General features: G+C 45.8%; 1 protein-coding gene across 2 annotated transcripts in view; it reads left to right on the forward strand.

The window, feature by feature from the left end:
• The window catches only part of mcf2la (mcf.2 cell line derived transforming sequence-like a), a 581,983-nt gene that overhangs the window by 325,159 nt on the left and 236,583 nt on the right, over positions 1-20,241 (forward strand). The window contains exon 1 of one of the 2 annotated variants that reach the window (XM_086006130.1): positions 19,482-19,574. The exons of the other annotated variant lie outside the window; for it this stretch is intronic. The gene's annotated coding sequence lies outside the window, so the exon portion shown is untranslated. Of the gene's footprint in view, positions 1-19,481; positions 19,575-20,241 lie in introns of those variants that run through there. 2 annotated transcript variants of the gene reach the window in all.

A 20,241-nucleotide genomic window follows, 5' to 3' on the forward strand; every position in this document is an offset into this window, starting at 1 on the left:
TTGCAACAATGGGGAATGAGCAAGGTCATTACATCAGGTCGCGTTCCCAGAACTCAGAGTCCAACTCTGGAACAGGTTAAAATATTCAGGGAAAATAATACAGCATGGGCAAAATTAGACTGCAGTAATACATCAGATCGCACCTGTAGTAAATGAACAAAATCAGTTCAATATATGGGGCTGTCTGAAGAGAGTGGGAGGTGTTGTGTCCTGGTATAATAAGACACAGACTGCGGAGAACGGTACAACAGGTGTTTACTCAATGTGGCTCACAGTGGAACTGCCTGTACAGATTACTACTCAGTGCTATATACAGGTATGGTCACTGCCGGTACTACAGTATACATGAGCTGTAAAAAGTAGTTCCCCCCCTTAAAGGTATACATTACAATTCCTCCCCTTTTAGATTAACAGTACCATAACACTCATTTAACAATTAAATATCAAACTAATTACAATTAACACTTTTAACATGCAACATTAGCTGAAAATAGTCTATTTATATATTCTGTCTTTGGGGAGGCTTCCTGATCCTTCCTGGATAGCGCCTTTCCCGAGTGTCTTGCTCTTGGTGCGGAGGCGATTCTGGCCCCCTGTCGTCAGTTGGTTCATCAGCTTCCGATGCTACTGTTTCTGGGGTAGATGCTACCTGTACGTCAGGTTCATCACCAGGTACGTATGGGCGAGGCATGGGGTTGACTTGTTCCTGTGACTCTAGGATCTGGTCAGCATGGCGTCTCACGATGCTCTCCCCAACGTCCACTGTGTACATTAGTGGACCCTGCCGTGTGCATATCGTTCCTAGCTGCCATTTTTCTGTTCGGTAGTCACGGGCCAAGACTGGTTGCCTACATTGAAGCTCCTTGTTGGCTTCTCATGGATGTGCTGGAATTGCTTACTCTCAACATCTCTTCGTACGTTTGGTATGAGCAAATCCAGGCGAGATCTTAACCTTCGGTTAAAGAACATCATGGCTGGGGCCTGGTTGGTGACTGCATGTGTCGCATTCTGGTAGGCGAACAGGAAATTGTCCACCTTGTGCTGCAACGGAATGTTGTCATTGTACATAGCCTTTATTGCCTTCTTAAAGGTTTGAACGAACCTCTCAGCCAATCTATTTGTGGCTGGATGATACGGGGCGGATGTGTAATGCCTTATCCCATTCTTTTTCAAGAACCTCCGGAACTCTTCGGACACAAACTGTGGTCCGTTGTCGGAGCAAATCTGTTCTGGCAAGCCATTCCTGGCAAAAATGGTCCATAGGACTGCAATAGTTTTCTCCGTGGTGGTGGAGGACATTTTGATGACCTCAGGCCATTTCGAGTGTGCATCCACGGCTATTAAAAACATTGAGTCCATGAATGGACCAGCAAAATCAATATGCACCCGTTGCCATGGAGATGAGGGCCACTCCCATGGGTGTAGAGGGGCCTGTGGTGGTGCATTTTGGACTTTCTGGCATCCTGAGCAGCTCTTGGTCAGGTCCTCGATTTGTTTATCGATTCCCGGCCACCACACATAAGCCCTGGCTAGGCTTTTCATTTTTACCCCTCCCAGATGACCCTCATGAAGCTCATTGAGCACTCTATCCCTTAACTTGGGTGGAATTACCACTCGGGATCCACACATCAAGGTCCCCCGGCACACTGACAGCTGTTCTCTCCTTGTCGAGAATGCTGGCAACAGTGAGTCGCCATGTGCTGGCCATCCCTTCACCGTCAAATCATATACCCGAGACAGTGTCGGGTCATTTCGGGTTTCCTTTTCGATACAAGCCTTAGTTATCAGTAGGTATTCAACTATAGTCGAATGGAATATTTCGACAGGATCCACTGCTGGTGCTTCCTCCGCAGTACGCAGTGGCAGGCGTGATAGCTCATCAGCATTTCCATGCTGTTTCGTGCCCTTATATTCAATCTCATAGTGGTGTGCCCCTAGAAAAAGTGACCACCTTTGTAGTCGCTGCGCAGTCATTACCGGAACGCCCTTCGTCGGATTAAAAATGGAGACAAGAGGCTGGTGATCAGTCAGCAAGGTGAATTTCTGCCCGTGCAGATAGTGATTGAACTTTTTCACTCCCCACACTAGGCTGAGGGCCTCCCTGTCAATCTGGGCGTAGTTACGCTCGGCTGAGGTTAGTGATCGTGACGCAAAGGCTATTGGCCTCTCTGAGCCATCTGAGAATTTGTGCGACAGCACCGCTCCAATGCCGTAGGGTGACGCATCACATGCCAACCGAATTGGTAATGCTGGGTTGTAATGGGCCAATACCTCTTTCGATGTGATTAGTGTTTTGCTCTTCTGGAAAGCTCGTCTACATTCGTCACTCCACTTCCATGGCACCCCAGTTTGCAGTAGGGTGTTCAGTGGGTTTAGTATTGTAGACAAATTTGGCAAGAACTTATGGTAGTAGTTTACCAGCCCGAGGAACAACCTCAGTTGTGACACATTTTCCGGTGCTGGAGCCTTGACTACTGCCTCAATCTTCTCTGGGGACTTATGTAACCCCTCTTTATCGATAACGTGGCCACAATACGAGATCTGTTTTCTAAAAAACTCGCATTTGGGGCGGTTAGCTCGGAGCCCATATTCCTGCAATCTAGTGAGCACCTGCTCCAGGTTGGCAAGGTGATCACTGTCATTTTCGCCCGTGACCAGGATGTCGTCCAAATAACACTGGGTCCCTGGAATCCCTTGCAGGACTTGTTCCATTGCCCTCTGCCAAATAGCCGGAGCTGATGCTACCCCGAATACCAGCCGGTTGTATTGGTAGAGACCTTTATGGGTGTTGATTGTGAGGTATTTTTTTTAATGCTTCTTCTGCCTCCATTTGCAGATACGCCTGGGCCAGATCAATCTTAGTGAAGCGTTTCCCTCCAGATAGCGAGGCGAAAATATCTTCAATCCGCGGAAGTGGATATTGTACGGTGTGAAGGACCGGGTTCACTGTTACCTTAAAGTCCCCACAGATGCGAACCTTCCTTGGTTCCCCAGGCGTGCTGCTCAACGACTTTTTCATCACAGGGACGATGGGTGTAGCCCACTCGCTCCAGTCTACCTTGGACAGTACACCTGAACGTTCCAGACTCTCCAGCTCTGCTTCGACGGCTGGGCGGATCGCATAAGGTACCGGTCTGGCCTTGAAAAATTTTGGGCTTGCGTTTTCTTCAATTTTAATCGTCGCTGTCATGCCTTTTAGTGTTCCGAGTCCTTGCTGGAACACTTCTTTTGCGTCAGTTAGGATCTTTGACAGTCGCCCAGGTGTGACGTCGTCATCCATTTTGTCAGCCACAGTCCGTGCCTGTATGGAATGCCAATCCAGTTGTATTTTCCGAATCCATTCACGTCCCAGTAATGATGGTCCTCCATCTTGCAATACATACAGGTCTAGTTTTGGTGTTTCCTTACCGTTATATATAACGGTCACCCTTATTTTTCCTTTGGGGTAGACCTTTTGCCCCGTGTACGTCTTCAAAATAATTTTTGTGTCTCTCAAGGGTATGTGTGAGAATAGCCGCTCGTAGTCCCATCGGTTTATGACTGTTAGGGCTGATCCGGTGTCCAATTCCATCTTTACCTGGACTCCTGCTATCTTGAGAGTGACCCAAATGGTTCGGTGATCCTCCTTTGTGATCACATTATGTAGTTTCAGACAACTCAGTTCCCTGCTTTCGGAGTCGTTATCACTCTTTTGTTCATCCATCATCTTATGTACCTTCTTGTACTTTCCTTTGGTAGGTTTCTTATTGCTGGTTTTCTTTCCCGACCTGCAGACTCGTGCTATGTGTCCTACTTTTCCACACTGTCTGCACACTTTGTCTTTGAACCAGCAATCATTCTGGTCGTGTGTTGTTCTGCTGCAGCGATAGCAGTTCTCTGTTCCATATGCCTTTTGTTTGTGCCATATTCTTGCGGTCTCTGTTGTATCTCTGCAGCGCCCTGTGCTGCTGCTTCATATGATACCGCAATGCTGAAAGCCTTTTCCAGCGTAAGGTCCTTTTCAGATAAAAGCCGTTTCTGGGTTCCTTCACTTTGAAGCCCACACACAAACTTGCCCCTTAAGGTATCTGCCAGTCCCGCTGAGGATATAGAATGCAAAATATGGTAACAACTCGCTTCGCATAGCCAAGGACCCTGTCAATCTAAAATGGAGGATCCTGTCAGCATAAAATGGTGGTGAAATGTCAACATCGCTGAGTCACTTGCATATTGTAAGAAATGATCATGTTAACTCAAGAAACTGTGAAGGCAGCAGGAAGTAAAATAAAAGAAGCTAAACTGATCTGTGGCTGCTAATATGGCTGGCACCCATGATGTCACACCTTGCTGGTGGAAAAAGTGTAGGGCGGAGTGCAGAGGTTATACAGACAATAGGCGATCAGAAAACACATTACCATGATTGCAAACGCATTACCATAATGATTAGGTGATCGTGAAACCATTACCAGGATATTTACTTAACTATAAACCATTCAGTGAAATGTGACTTCTTTGTTTCATACTGCCAGGCCAGGAAATCAAATTAAATGTATACGTGTACAGCTCGGGATTGGTGCAGACTGTACGATGTGTTAATGTCTTCTCAAATGCAAGTATAATAATGTGGCACACTGTATGAAAGATTGCTTGCTCTGGTTTAACCTGTCGGACTCTTCTGGAGTCAGGACTGTGCTGTATCAGAGTAAGTCTCCCGGGATGACGGAATAAAAACTGTTGAACTCAACCAGTATTCGACTCAGTGTTTGTACTGAACCAGATTGAGGACCAAAAGAATCCGTTTCAACATTTGGTGTCAGAAGTGGGATCTCAACGGACGATCGCCGAGAATTCGTGAAATTAAGAGCCGAACTAGTTTTGGACGTGAGAGGAGGAAATGGGCCCCCGGAGTGAGTATGTTTAAATTTACCACCTCGGTTTTCCTCTGATCCGTAAGTCCGATAAAAGTTTTGCCACTCGCTAATTCTTGCGTGGTGTCCCGACGAGATCTGGGTCAATCTGGCGAATACTGTGCAAACTTAGGAAATAAGTATCCAAGTCGGGTAACGCGCCGGCCTCGTATTTCACTTGGTCCGCTCAGGCTCCGATTGGACTAAAAAGTAGATAAGTAGTGATTTTAGAGAAAGAGAAAAAGAATACTTGAAAGAAAGTAAAAAGAGAGAGTCGGGGACTCTAGAGCTCGAGCAACTTGTACTCGGGGAGTGCAAGATAAGGGTCGTATAAGTTGAATAATTAGAGTTTAAGAATACCTATACCAGGCGGTGACAGAGGCTAAATTTACGATTTGAATAATTAGGCTAAGAATACCTGTACCAGACGGTGACAGAGGCTAAAATTACTATTTGATGAATATAGACGACTCACTGTGTTTTTGTTTGGTCTAAGTATTGTAGTTATTGTATTGTGGTGTTTAGTTTTGTGTGCCGGTATCCGTAAAATATACGAGACACTTTTAAAAAACGTAACTCGAATCCTGAAAGGGAGCCCTTAGTGTAAGAGAACCATGGGTAATTACCTAGACACAACAAGTGACGAGGGCAGTGCCTTACAAACATTGTGTGACAAATATCCGGATAAAGCCCAACAATTGAGACTACTCTCAGGGGGTTTAAATAAAAAATTAGGCAGCGAACAATGGCCACTAGGGGGTCCCAAAAGTTTAGAAACGGTTAAACAAGCTCAAGGAATTATTTGGAAAAAGAACATGGGAAGCAAGACTAAAAAACTAATTGGACTCTGGCGACAGTACTGCCAAGAAATTAAAGACAGTTCCCTATTAGCCAGCTGGCAAGAAAATGCTGTTAAATTAGGAATAAAGTTAACCGAAGGAGGAAATCCTAAACCCATTGAAATACTTAAGAAAGGATGTGCACATGAGAAAAGGTCAAAATCTGAAAAGGCGCCAGATAAAAAGGATAAAAATTAACTACGTAGTTCAATGGTTGGCCTTAGGTTGAAAGAGGGAGACGGAACAGATGAGGACTTAGACAATTGGATGTACAGAACTCCTAATGCGCCACCTCCTCAGCCACCCCAGTACATCAATATTTACCCCTCCCTTCCAACGTCGGCCTCACTAGCGATGCCTAATACTACCCCTCCAGCAACCCTCTCCGCAACCAGTCCCCCATTCACTCCAGGAATACCCCCAACCACCTTACCCGATAGTGCCACAGGCGTTACTGATCCCATAAGTAGTCGGACCCAGTTACAAACGGCAGGACAGACAAACCCTGTGCCAAATTATACTCCTACCCGGAGTGATAAGAAAAAGAAAAAGAAGGAAGAAGAGAAACGGGAAAATAAGAAAAGAGTCAGACAGTTAGTTCAACATAAATCCACTCAGGAAAGTGACACTGAGTCATGTAGTGACTTTACCGATTCGGAGGATGATTTATCACCTCCTGAGGATCATGAGTGTGGTGATTATTCCTTGTTTAGTAAAAGTATTGTGATTGGTTGTTTGTTAACTGCCTTGGGATATATGTTGTAATCTCATTGGTAGTTGATGATCACATGATGTGTTGTGGCCACCTTAAATTCAGTTCTTTTCCAGCTTTGGTTGGGACTGGATGTGGGAAGATGTGCTGCAGATTTTAAAGTTAATAAAGCCTAGCTTTGGAAGGCAAATCTATTCTTTATTTCAATTTATTAACTTTAAGTTAGAATGGAGCGATATCTTCAACCAGAACGATTCAAGGCTGACCCCAATTCTGCTGGCGTGGATGATAAATGGAAACATTGGTATTGTACATTTAAAAACTTTTTGGGCGTGTTGGATCAAGAGTCTCTAAATAAGCTGAATATGCTGATCAACTACATTGCTCCGGATGTATCTATATATATAAAAGAGCTCTTCTGTCTGTCTGTCCCGATGTCTGTCCCGATGTCTGTCTGTCTGTCCGTCCGTTCTCTATACGTTTGAAAGTTACAGAGCGTACCGACGCGCGCGTCGCCTCAAAAGAAAGCTTGCGATTCTGGACCGGTCATAGGCGTATTTACGTTTTGGCCGGACAAAAATCCCGCCCGCGGTATCCCAAAAACGTTCAGCGTTCCGCTCATTAGCGACCGTGTGACGTCGAGGTCCACCAATCGGACGGCAGGTTCCTTCCTACAGTTGAGTGTCGAGTGTCTCGACGATTGACCAATCCTATGCTTCGGTGACCTGACCGGTCGACCAATCGGTGCATGTGTGGGCGGGCCTTATCCTTCTGAACCGAGGTGAGTGGCCGCCATCTTGATTTTTCACAATTTTTTCCCTCACACTTTGTGTGTTAGGGAACTAAGGTAAATATTTTAGTGATGTGTTAGGCAATTAAATAACAATTTAATAAGGGGGGGGGAGAGCCTCGGGAAATTGCGGGGGGGGAGAGCCTCGGGAAATTGCGGGGGGGAGAGAGCCTCGGGAAATCGCGGGGTGGGGGGGAGAGCCTCGGGAAATCGCGGGGGGGGGGCAGAGCCTCGGGAAATCGCGGGGGGGGCGAGCCTCGGGAAATCGCGGGGCGCTCGCGCCGCCCGCACTGACCGCGCATGCGCTGACCGCGCATGCGCCGCCCGCCCGCCCACAGCGGCCGTCCATCAGCCGCGCGATACGCGGGGGACCTCAGCTCCGGACCTCAGGCGCTAGGCAGGGGGAGGGGCCGGAGAGAGGGACAGAGGGGAGTGGGGGAGCGGGGGTGGGGGTGGGCGAGGGGAGGGAGGGAGACAGGGGAGGGGAGGGGAGGGAGACAGGGGAGGGGAGGGAGAGGAGGGGAGGGAGGGATAGGACAGGGAGAGGACATGACAGGGAGAGGGGGGACACACAGGGGCAGGGAGACCAAGCGCCCCAAAATTGCCCTCGCAACGTGGGGCTCCCCAGCTAGTATAAATATATTTTGGACTGTAAAACTTATGAAGTGGCTATTTCTACATTGGAAAAGATTTTTGTTAAACCAAAGAATGAGGTATTTGCACGTCACCTTCTATCTGCCCGTAGGCAGCAGGTGGGAGAATCTTTGGATACTTATTTACAAGCACTTCAGTGCCTTAGTGTTAACTGTAATTATAAGGCCGTGACGGCTGAAGAATATCAGGAAGAATCGGTACGGGATGCTTTTATTAATGGATTACTGTCTAGATCAATTCGTCAGCGGTTGTTAGAAAATAAGACTTTGGATCTTAAAAGTGCTTTTGAGCAAGCTTCTACATTGGATGTGGCTCAGAGAAGTTTGGATTCTTATGCTCTTTTTAATCGGCCTGCGACTATGGTTTCGGCAGATTCGGATGAAAAGGAATTATGTGGACTTAATGGGAGTGGTTTACTAGATTCTGAAACAGTTTCTACTTCGGCGGCTGTTGCCTCTAGGATTCAGAAGTGTTATTTTTGTGGGAATATCCGGCACCCTCGTCTGAAGTGTCCTGCTCGGGAGGCTGTGTGTAGTAAATGCGGCGAGAGGTCATTATGCACGCGTGTGCAAATCACCACATTCACCCCTCCTTTTAGGAGCAGTTGTGCATTCTATTGATGAGCAGGTTCCCTTTGTGATCGAGACGGATGCTTCGGATTTTGCAATTGGGGCTACTCTGAACCAAAATGGAAGACCTGTGGCCTTTTTCTCATGTACTTTGAACAATAGTGAAAAAAGACATTCTTCAATAGAGAAAGAGGCATACGCAATAGTAGAAGCATTGCGTAAATGGAGACATTATTTATCGGGGCGACATTTCACGTTGGTAACTTATCAAAAATCTGTGTCCTTTATGTTTGATGTTAAACATTTTGGAAAGATCAAAAATGATAAAATAATGAGATGGAGGATTGAGTTGGCATGTTTCCATTTTGACATAGTTTATCGTCCGGGGAAGGATAATGTTGCTGCTGATGCACTGTCGAGGGCTTATTGTTCTGTGATTCACGGAGATACGCTTATTAATCTTCACAATGCCTTATGTCATCCTGGGGTTACGAGGATGATACACTTTGTACGCAGTAAGAACTTGCCTTTTTCAGTTGAAGACGTCAAGCGGATGACTTCATCATGTTCTATCTGTGCTCGGTGTAAACCGAATTTCTTTAAGCCTCAACGAGCTCATCTTATAAAGGCTACTTCTCCTTTTGAACGTTTGAGCGTCGATTTTAAGGGGCCTCTTCCTTCAACTACTCAAAACCGATATATATTTACTGTTGTGGATGAGTTTTCAAGGTTCCCTTTTGCTTTTCCTTGTGCAGATGTATCAGCTGCTACAGTTATTAAATGTCTGACTCAACTTTTTGTCATCTTTGGGATGCCTGCGTATATCCATTTGGATCAGGGAAGTTCTTTTATGTCTTCCCAGTTGAAGGAATACCTTCAGAGTCAGGGAATTTCTACTAGTAGAACTACCCCGTATAATCCCCAGGGTAATGGACAGTGCGAACGATACAATGGGGTGATCTGGAAGGCAGTTATGTTGGCTTTGACATCCTGGAACCTTAAGAATACACAGTGGGAAATGGTATTGCCTGATGCCCTGCATTCCATTAGATCATTGCTTTCAACGGCTACTAATGTGACCCCCCATGAAAGGCTCTTTAACTATCCGCGGAGATCTACTACGGGATATTCGGTACCTTCATGGCTTACTATGCAGGGACCTGTGCTGCTTCGACGCCATGTTAGATTGTCAAAATATGATCCTTTGTTGGAGGCAAATTCCCAATATGCTCATATTCGATTCCAAGATGGGAAAGAAAGTACTGTTTCAATTAAAGACTTGGCTCCTTGTGGGGGCCAGCCCTCTTCTGAGGATATTAACAATAGTCATGATTCAGATAATGTGGATGCTGTTACAGATACTACGAATATTTCCAATCCGATTGCAGATAATTATACTTCTATTAGTCAGCCCTTGATAGATGTTTATGACCGTCCCAGTTTACCTTCTGACGGGATTTCTAATCCGGAAACCGTTGAAAATCGGGATATGGATAGCCTTCCTGCTGAAGATACTTCTGTGCCTTCTGGTGTGGGAGGGCAAGGAATTTCACCAAGGTTAAGAAGGTCGACACGAACAAGATATCCGGTCGACCGATTGAAAATGGACTTTTAAATTGATAGTAATGTTTTAAAATTGTTGAAATATTATAGTATATTGTTTTAGTTGAGAGATACTTAATACTTATGTGCAATGTTACTATTTGTTGTTGTTCACTTAGTATTGTGTCATGTGAACAGTTTTATTCTTGTTGTGCATAGTTTTAGTTGTGAATAATTAATTATAAATTGTAAAGCTTATTTAGGTTGGAGTATATTTTAAAAGGATGGGTGAATGTGGTGATTATTCCTTGTTTAGTAAAAGTATTGTGATTGGTTGTTTGTTAACTGCCTTGGGATATATGTTGTAATCTCATTGGTAGTTGATGATCACATGATGTGTTGTGGCCACCTTAAATTCAGTTCTTTTCCAGCTTTGGTTGGGACTGGATGTGGGAAGATGTGCTGCAGATTTTAAAGTTAATAAAGCCTAGCTTTGGAAGGCAAATCTATTCTTTATTTCAACGAGTCAGAATCAAAAAATCATTCCGGTAACCCACCCAGGAACCTTCCAGTGAGAAAGATGCCAAACCCAGATCAGGCTAATGCCGCAGCTAACCCCACCATAGATGTATTCTTCCCATGGAAGCCTAATGAATTAATGTCTATCCTAACTAATGCGCCGGATCGCCACAAAGTGCCTCAAAAGTTTGTGGACTTTTTACGAACCACCATTCAAGTGTACAACGCTGAATCCCGAGATTTATGGGCTTTAATCCAACAAGTACTGACCCCCTCGGAACATACTCGATTCTTAACTCACTTGCGACATGCTAATCTGGCAGCCCTAAATGTGGCCATGGGGAATGACAATGATAGAATAACAGCCATGCTTACGGCTGCTAGTCAAACACTTCAGAAGCCTATTAACATATCCAATGTCCTAGATACTAAGCCAAAGAAAGATGAGGGACCTGAGGAATTTTTGGAGAGATTCTGTGAGGTTTATCAGGGACAGTTGGGGGACACCAATTATCAAGGAGGAGCCAATTCACCCCAATTCTGTGCCATTCTGATGAACTGCCTTCCGGATGCGGTAGCAACCGCAATTAAAACCAATAATATGAACTGGGCAGAAAATAGCCCAGCTCAAATTACTAGAGCCATAAAATATTATTGGAAAGAGAGTAAAGGTTTGGAGAACCAACCCCAGAAGACAATAAAAACAGAATATGCGTGAAGGAAGTCCCAATTCAACCACACACGATAGACAGGACAGGGTATCAGATGGAACCTCAATACTGTACCCCTGGATGGGTAGACTCTCAGAATTATGGATGTTACACTCATCCAAACGGCCCCGATGCTCCTGCATACGGCCTACCCTACGCCCCTCCACAACAGAATTACGGAGGTAGAGGAAGGGGTAGAGGACAAGGATGGGGATACCAAGGTCCAAGACAAGGGCAGTGTTATAACTGTGGAGAGGATGGCCACTGGGTCAGAGACTGCCAATCCTTAGCCTCTGGAGACCCACCTAGGAGAGGCAGGGGAAGATGGAGAGGAAACAAAGGAGGACCTAGAGGCGGCAGGGGAGGATATATCAATTTCTCCCAGAACAATCCATTCCCACAGAATTGACTAGCTAATCCAGTGGTCAGCACTTTACATTCGGACCGAGAACCCTTATTAATGTTGCAAATCCAGGATCAATGATATCCCTTTTTAGTAGACACTGGAGCCGCCATGTCCTCTGTCCAATCGGACCTTAAACTTCCCCGATCCAACAAGACCCAGGAATTATCAGGCTTCCAAGGTCAAATGACCAAGTATGCTATGTCAGAACCAGTTCAGGTGACCTACAAAAATCAATCTGCAACCCACCAATTTGTAATAACTACCGGCTTGGACTGCAATTTAATGGCCAGAGACTTACTATGTGCATTCCAACTCAAACTTGATTGTGGTGATGAAGGAATAGCAATAGGACATTGGGCAAATAAAAGGCAATGTTATGTTTCGACTACACCTCAATGGTGGTCGCTCGACCTCAATGCATCCTCCTATCATGTGACACTGGCATATGATTGAAGTGGAAAGGATAGGACCCTTGAGGAGTATTTTAAAGATCAGGAAGGTACCGAATGGACAATCTACCTCAAGGCTGTAGTAACTGGACCTGAGGGAAAAGCAGAGTTTGTGCAGGTTCCCTTACACTTGTGGAAGCAGCCTTCGACAGTGGCCCCTCATATCACGCGGGAAGTTAACCAGCCTTTCCATGCCAAAGATTTGGGGCCCATGGTAAAACGAGCGATCGATCAGGCAAACCCTGAATGTCACCAACCGCAACAGTTACCCGGAGGTCTGATGGTCCAATTTTACCAAAACCCTGAGCCTAGCCTGACTGTGGTGCACCGTCATGTAGGGAAAGACATACTGGAGTATGTGAATCCACAGGTATGGGCAGAAGACCCAACGCATGTAGGTCTAACCGGCATAAAACCCATTGAGATCCCAGTGAAGGAAAATGTGACCTTGCCGACGGTACGACAATACCCTTTGAAACACCAAGCTCTTCCGAGTATAGACAGACTCATTAAGGGATTGTTGGAGCAGGGGATTTTGGTAACTTGCCAATCCAGTTGTAATACACCCATCCTGGCTGTTCCGAAGCCTGGTAAGCCTGATCAGTTCCGCCTAGTGCAGGATTTACGAGCAATAAATGCGATTGTTCAGCCACTTCATGCGCTAGTACCTAATCCAGCACACATCTTGGCCTCGATACCTGCTGATGCTACAGTTTTTGCGGTAGTCGATCTCCAGCACGCCTTTTTCTCCCTGCCATTGGCCACTACTAGCCAATACCTTTTTGCCTTCACTTACAACGGTCAGCAGTATACGTGGACTCGATTACCCCAGGGCTTTGTGAATTCACCTACCCTGTTTTCGCGGTGCCTTCAACAGCAATTACAGACACTGGCATTAAATTGTGGCTCCAATCTGATCCAGTATGTGGATGACCTTCTCATTGCTAGCCCTGATGAGCTAAGTAACAGAGAGGACACTATTCAGTTGTTGAACTATCTCTCAGAATTAGGATATGTGGTATCTCCAGCGAAAGTATTGGTGGCTCAGAAGACAGTTAAATTTCTTGGAGTTATGTTATCAGCCGAAAACCGCAGTTTGGAAACTAGCAGAATACAGCCAATATGCGAGACGCCAACCCCTAAAACAGCCAAACAAGTCAGGCAGTGGCTGGGAATGGTTAATTATTGTCGACAGTGGATACCTAATATTGCAGTATTAACCAAACATCTGACTCCCTACACGGCTAAAGAGGGAGAGTTTGAGCTGGAACTAGAGGCACAGCAGGCATTTGAGGAATTAAAACAGGATCTGGTCCAAGCACCAGCCCTGGGACAACCCCTGTATGATAGGCCATTCCAGTTATATTGCACAGTAATGAACGATTGCTCAACAGCAGTTCTGACTCAGAAGCATGGAGATAAGCATCGACCGGTAGCTTATTATTCATCAAAACTGGATCCGGTAGCCTTAGGACATCCCTATTGCACCCAGATCCTTACAGCCATCTACAACAGTCTACAGTCAGCTGCTAATATGACACTTCAGCAGGACATTACCGTGTATAGCTCTCACTCAGTCACTGCGTTATTGGGGCAATTGCAGACCCAACACCTGACTACCGCCAGGCAAAATAAGTATGAAATATACTTACTGAACAATCCTCGACTAGCATTTAAACACTGTAGCACTTTCAACCCTGCCAGTTTCCTTGCATATCCGCCCTCCGAGAGTGATGAACCAAGCCATGATTGCTTAAACCTCATTAAGGATGATACCTCAGTCCGACCTGATCTGTCTGACACTCTTATTGCAGATCCCGATATTACCATGTATACGGACGGCAGTTCTTCAGTTGAGATGGGAAAACGAATTTCTGGTTATGCAATTGTAAATCAGGAAGGTGTCACCTTAGAATCAGCAGCCTTTGAATCCCCTTTTTCTGCCCAGCAAGCCGAACTGTTTGCATTCATACGAGCTTGTACTTTGGGAGAAGGATTAAAAATCAATGTACATACAGACTCTAGATATGCCTTTGGAGTAGTTCACGACTTTGGACAATTGTGGAAAAATAGAGGTTTTCTGACCTCTTCGGGCAGCCCGATCTCTCACCGTCAGTTAGTCTCAGATCTCTTGCAAGCCCTTTTACTCCCCAAACAGATAGCTGTGATTAAATGCTCTGCCCATACCACTGGCCAAAACCCGGTAGATATAGGAAACCGCCGCGCTGATGAGGTGGCCAAAAATGCTTCTAGGAGTCACCAAATGATTGTGCCCCGAATGATGAGGCAGACTAAAAATTCCAAAAAGAATCAGTCTACCTCGGAAAAACTAATGCCAACCATCCAAGAGGTGATTAAGTTGCAGGAGGACGCTCCTGATAGTGATAAGCATTTGTGGAGAGAATTGGGATGTGTATATAACCCTTTATCAAAACTCTGGACTACTCCCGCGGAACAGACTTGCATATCTGATGAGCTAGCTTTATGGGTTATTGAATGTGTACACTTTGCAACTCATTGTGGTGCCAGGGCAGTGGGTGATTTGCTTCTAAGTACTTGGTGGCATCCAAGGCTTCAAGCAATAGCACAGAACATTAGCGATCGATGCCTGATTTGTCAACAACACAACCCTGGAAAGGGAGTGCCTTGCGAATGGGGAAAAACCCCTTTACCTGAGGGTCCCTTTGAGACCCTGCAAATGGACTACATTGAGTTGGAAAGATGTCAGTGTTACAAATACGTACATGTCATTGTAGATGTATTTAGTAAATGGATCGAGGCATATCCAACCACAGACAGTAAAGCCTCTACTGTTGTTAAGGTATTGCTGAGATCATACCTCGGTATGGTATTCCCGCTAGGTTAAGTTCTGACAACGGTCCTCATTTCACTGCCCAAGTGAACAAGGAACTTTGTACCCAGTTGAACATTCATCAGCAATTGCATTGTGCTTATCGACCACAGGCTGCAGGACTTGTCGAAAGAACCAATCAGACTCTGAAGAACAAACTTGCTAAACTGGTAGCCGAAACCGGCTCCACTTGGTTGAAATTGCTTCCTGTGGCTCTCTTTCAGATCCGCACCACACCAGCGGGTAAAGCACGACTTACACCTGCTGAGATTATCTATGGTAGACCACTCAAGACTCCCTGGAACCAAAATGCTCCTACAACGGTGCATTTTCACCATATGACTGAAGAAATGACGACATATGTCTTGGCTCTTACTAAGGTTTTGCGCGGGCTGCATTCACAGGTCCGTGCTGCATATGGTGAACTTCCTGACTTATCTGGTTCTCTAAAAATTGAACCAGGTTCGTATGTGATGGTTAAGAACTGGACTCGTAAAAGTCTAGATCCAAGGTGGGAAGGTCCATATCAGGTCTTACTAACAACCCCGACTGCAGCTAAGGTCGAGGGAAGAAGCGCATGGGTGCATTTCCACCACTGTAAATTGATTGGAGAAACCAATCAAAAGGGGGGGAGATAATCAGTAGTAAATCAGTACAGTATATAGTAGATTTTAGAGATAATCACTAGTAAATCAGTACAGTATATAGTAGATTTTACGAACAATCATTAATTTTTTTTTTTTTGATTGATCAGCCATTGATAGGAGACTACAGAACTCGTGCTCGGCCTTGATAGAGGTGACTGCAGTTTTTACGAGGTCTGGTGTTGTGTTTGGATTGTTCTGGCCTGCTGAAATCCTACTCTTATTATACGATTTTAATTTTTAATTTTAAGTTTTAATATTTTAAGTTTTAATTTTGATTGTGTGTAAGCCTTTTATTTCACAGATTAACAACCGCTAGGGGACCATCTGCTTAGCATCAAGTTTCGGAGCCGGGAGAAAACAGCATCCCAGGCGGGTCGGAGCCGAGTGCTACAAAGAAGAAAACACCTCCACAGGCGGAGCGCCCACTGAAGACTGAAACCATGAAGTTGCTGCTCGTTGTTATTGGACTTTTTGGACTATTGTGCCTGACTCAAGGCGATACGGACAAATCACGGAAGAAACATGAATTACTTACCAACACCTTTCTGCACATGTCATATGAATACGCCAAAAGCTATAACTTAACAAGCTGTTAGGTTTGCAGTCACATTCCTATCCATAGTAAAAGAGGGATTCCCTTGAGACCCATCCCGTTCAATGCCACAGAGATGGCGGAGTGGGTCATGCGCCAGAACGCCAGCGGCGTTTATAAAGATTCATACAACCAGGAGGGCGACAGGGACAAATGGAAGTCTGCAGGTTACGACCTAACCACTTTCCAAGGGTGGTACCAGCCTAATTATAATCGGAACAGCCAGCCTCCAGCCTTAGTCCTTACTAATACTTCAGGAGTTGGTAGGCCGAAGGGGCCAATATGTTTAACGAAGAGTGTGCCGGGAGGTATAGAAGTAGGACGCAGTAAATGTTTCCAAAATATTAATGTAACAAAATGTATTCACACCAGAGGCTGTGGCCAAGGGTTCTTCCAATTAGATCATACCGGAACCCCCAATAGGACAAGTGGGGGACCATGGGAAGGAATGGAAATCAGATGGGGATGGAGGATTCGTGAGGCATTAGACGACAATTTAATCGCATATAATGGGACCTATTTTATATGTGGTCACCAAGCCTATCCATGGTTACCCCGGGATTGGACGGGTTCGTGTTACTTAGGTTATGCAGTACCTTTTATTCACCACTTGAATAAGATTGGGGAACACCACGAATTTAAGAAACACGTGACCAAAAGAGAGCTAGGAGCTTTTAATCGATTTTTCGGCGTAATAAACCCTCCCTATGGAATAATGAGCTTGATGGACAAAACAAGGAATCTGGCAAGGCTACTAGAGATAGTTGCCAATGACACTGAGGAAGCTATAGCAGACATGAGTGCCGAAATGATAGCCATTAGAACAGTAACCCTCCAGAATCGAATGGCCTTAGATTACCTCCTTGCAGCACAAGGAGGAACCTGTGCCTTGATAGGAAGTGAGTGCTGTACTTATATCCCTGATAGCTCGGAAAACATAACCAACATTGTCAAACATATCCGGGATGCAGTAAGTCAGTATAAGAAACCTAAGCCAGGGGATGACTGGTTTGATTGGATCATTGGAGGATGGCTAGGATCAATGGGACAAACTCTGCTACATGGGCTAGTGGTGGTACTTGCCGTAATTATGTGCATTTTTCTAGTTTTCACGCTGATTAAGTGTTGCTGCAATAGATTAGGAGCAACTGTAATTCCAAGTCAATTGGTACAAAGGAAACCATCAGAAGAAGAAATTAAATTTGAGAAGGAATTAATGGAGGAGGAGTATAATAGACTCAATAAGATAGAGATGGACCAGTAGGATGAAGCCCAGAATCACTGGGTACCTTAGATGGTTATCATGGAATGATAAAAGGGGGGGATGAGGATATAGAATGCAAAATATGGTAACAACTCGCTTCGCATAGCCAAGGACCCTGTCAATCTAAAATGGAGGATCCTGTCAGCATAAAATGGTGGTGAAATGTCGACATCGCTGAGTCACTTGCATATTGTAAGAAATGATCATGTTAACTCAAGAAACTGTGAAGGCAGCAGGAAGTAAAATAAAAGAAGCTAAACTGATCTGTGGCTGCTAATATGGCTGGCACCCACGATGTCACACCTTGCTGGTGGAAACAGTGTAGGGCGGAGTGCAGAGGTTATACAGACAATAGGCGATCAGAAAACACATTACCATGATTGCAAACGCATTACCATAATGATTAGGTGATCATGAAACCATTACCAGGATATTTACTTAACTATAAACCATTCAGTGAAATGTGACTTCTTTGTTTCATACTGCCAGGCCAGGAAATCAAATTAAATGTATACGTGTACAGCTCAGGATTGGTGCAGACTGTACGATGTGTTAATGTCTTCTCAAATGCAAGTATAATAATGTGGCACACTGTATGAAAGATTGCTTGCTCTGGTTTAACCTGTCGGACTCTTCTGGAGTCAGGACTGTGCTGTATCAGAGTAAGTCTCCCGGGATGACGGAATAAAAACTGTTGAACTCAACCAGTATTCGACTCAGTGTTTGTACTGAACCAGATTGAGGACCAAAAGAATCTGTTTCAACATGGCTACAAGAGCAGCGGTCTGGGTACTCTTTTTGTTTGGACCCCAAAAAAAAACCCAATTGGACTGTAAATAAACAAAAGTTCAACTAAAACTTAACAAATCAAATTAAAATTTGGTTTTCCGGGTTGATAATGCACTCCAGTCCCCGCGGCGCCCACCGGTCGCGGAAATACTCAAGCGCGCCGGCGGACAGCGCGTGCTCCATCTCCAGGGCCACCCGGGCGCGAACATGGCCGCGGAAGAGAAGCAGGCAATCCGGCTGGACGACCCCCTCGACCGCCCGCTGCCTGGACCAATTGATGGCTCTTTTAAGCAGCAGTCTGGGTACTCTGTGATGAGTAGCTCACCTCCTGACCACTCAAAGCCTGCCCACCATCTATAAGGCTTGTCAGGAGTATGATGGAATACTCACAACTCTCCTGGATGGTGGCGTCGCATCAACACTCAAAGCTCAACACCATCCAGGACAGAGCGCTTCCCTTGATCGGCGTGTCTGCACTCAGTATTCACTCCCTCCGCCACCAGCCCACTGTGGTTGCAGTGTGTATGATCTACAGGATGCACTGCAGCAACTCGCCAAGGACACTTAGACAGCATCTCCCTCCCCGTGACCTCTACCAATGAGAAGGACAAGAGCAGCAATGTTATAGAATCATAGAATACAGCACAGAAGGAGGCAATTTGGCCCACCGCCTCTGCGCTGGCTCTTTCGAAGAGCAATCCTCTGCTCTTTCCCCATATCCTTGCAACTTTTTATCTCCTTCAAGCATTTATCCAATTCCCTTTTGAAGACTATTATTGAAGCTGTTTCCACCACCCTATCAGGCAGTGCATTCCAAATCCTAACCACTCCTTGCGTAAAAAAGTTTTTCCTCATGTCGCCTCTGGTTCTTGTGCCAATCACCATGTTGTGGGAACCTCCATCCCTTCCCTCATGGTGAGAGCCCTAGAAATGCCTAGCTGATACCACTGGGGAAGTATCTTCACCACAAGGGCCGCAGCGGATCAAGAAAGACCCACCGCCACCTTCTGGGGGCAATAAATGCTAGCGTCAGCCAGATCGCGCAAACCCCCCTTTCCCTCTCAGTGCAGCAATAGCTCTTCCTCCTGCCTCTCTCTCTGACCCTCTCTCCTCCCTATCCTGCCATATTGTTAATTGTTCCTCCCAGCCCGCGCCCCAGGGTTCGCGCCGAAAATCCACCGCCCGGCGCATGCGCACACCCAGCCGCCGGCCCCGGTGAGGCACGTGGTCTCCACAGGGGCCGCCGCTCCCGTTCAAACCCCAACGGGCGGAGCGCGCGGGTTCTGGCGCCTGGCGGGAGAGGCCCGCGCCAACTAGTAATGATGCTGCCGTGCAAGTGCGAGCGGAGAGTCAGGGTGAGGCTGGTGGGTTGTGGTGTTTTGGGATTTGGTTGGGGATTGTTGGAATAGTGTGGGATTGGAATTGCGTGGGGTCGTTTGGGATAGTTTGGAATGGGGTTGGGGTAGTTTTGGATGATTTGGAAGGGGCGGGGTAGTTTGGGATTGGGTTGGAATAGTTTGGGATAATTTGGGATTGGGTTGGAATAGTTTGGGATAATTTGGGATTGGGTTGGAATAGTTTGGGATATTTTGGGATTGGGTTGGAATAGTTTGGGATAATTTAGGGTAGTTTGGGATTGGGTTGCAATAGATTGGGTTGGGGTAGTTTGGGATAATTTGGGGTAGTTTGGGATTGGGTTGGGGTAGTTTGGGATTGGGTGGGGTAGTTTGGGATTTGATTTGCGTTGGGGTAGGTTGGAATTGGATTTGCGTTGCGGTGGTTTGGGATTTGGTTGGGATAATTTGGGGTAGTTTGGGATTAGGTTTGTGTTGAGGTGGTTTGGGATGAGTTGAAATAGTTTGGGATGGGTTGGGGTTGGGGTGGTTTGGGATTTGGTTGGGATAACTTGGGGTGGTTTGAGATTGGGTTTGCATTGGGGTGATTTGGGATTGGTTGGGATAATTTGGGGTAGTTTGGGATTGGGTTTGCAGTGAGGTGGTTTGAGGTTGGGTTGGGGTGGTT

This window comes from Somniosus microcephalus, chromosome 14, assembly GCF_052327205.1.
Source record: "Somniosus microcephalus isolate GS21.2 chromosome 14, FLI_Smic_1.0, whole genome shotgun sequence".
NCBI lineage: Eukaryota > Metazoa > Chordata > Chondrichthyes > Squaliformes > Somniosidae > Somniosus > Somniosus microcephalus.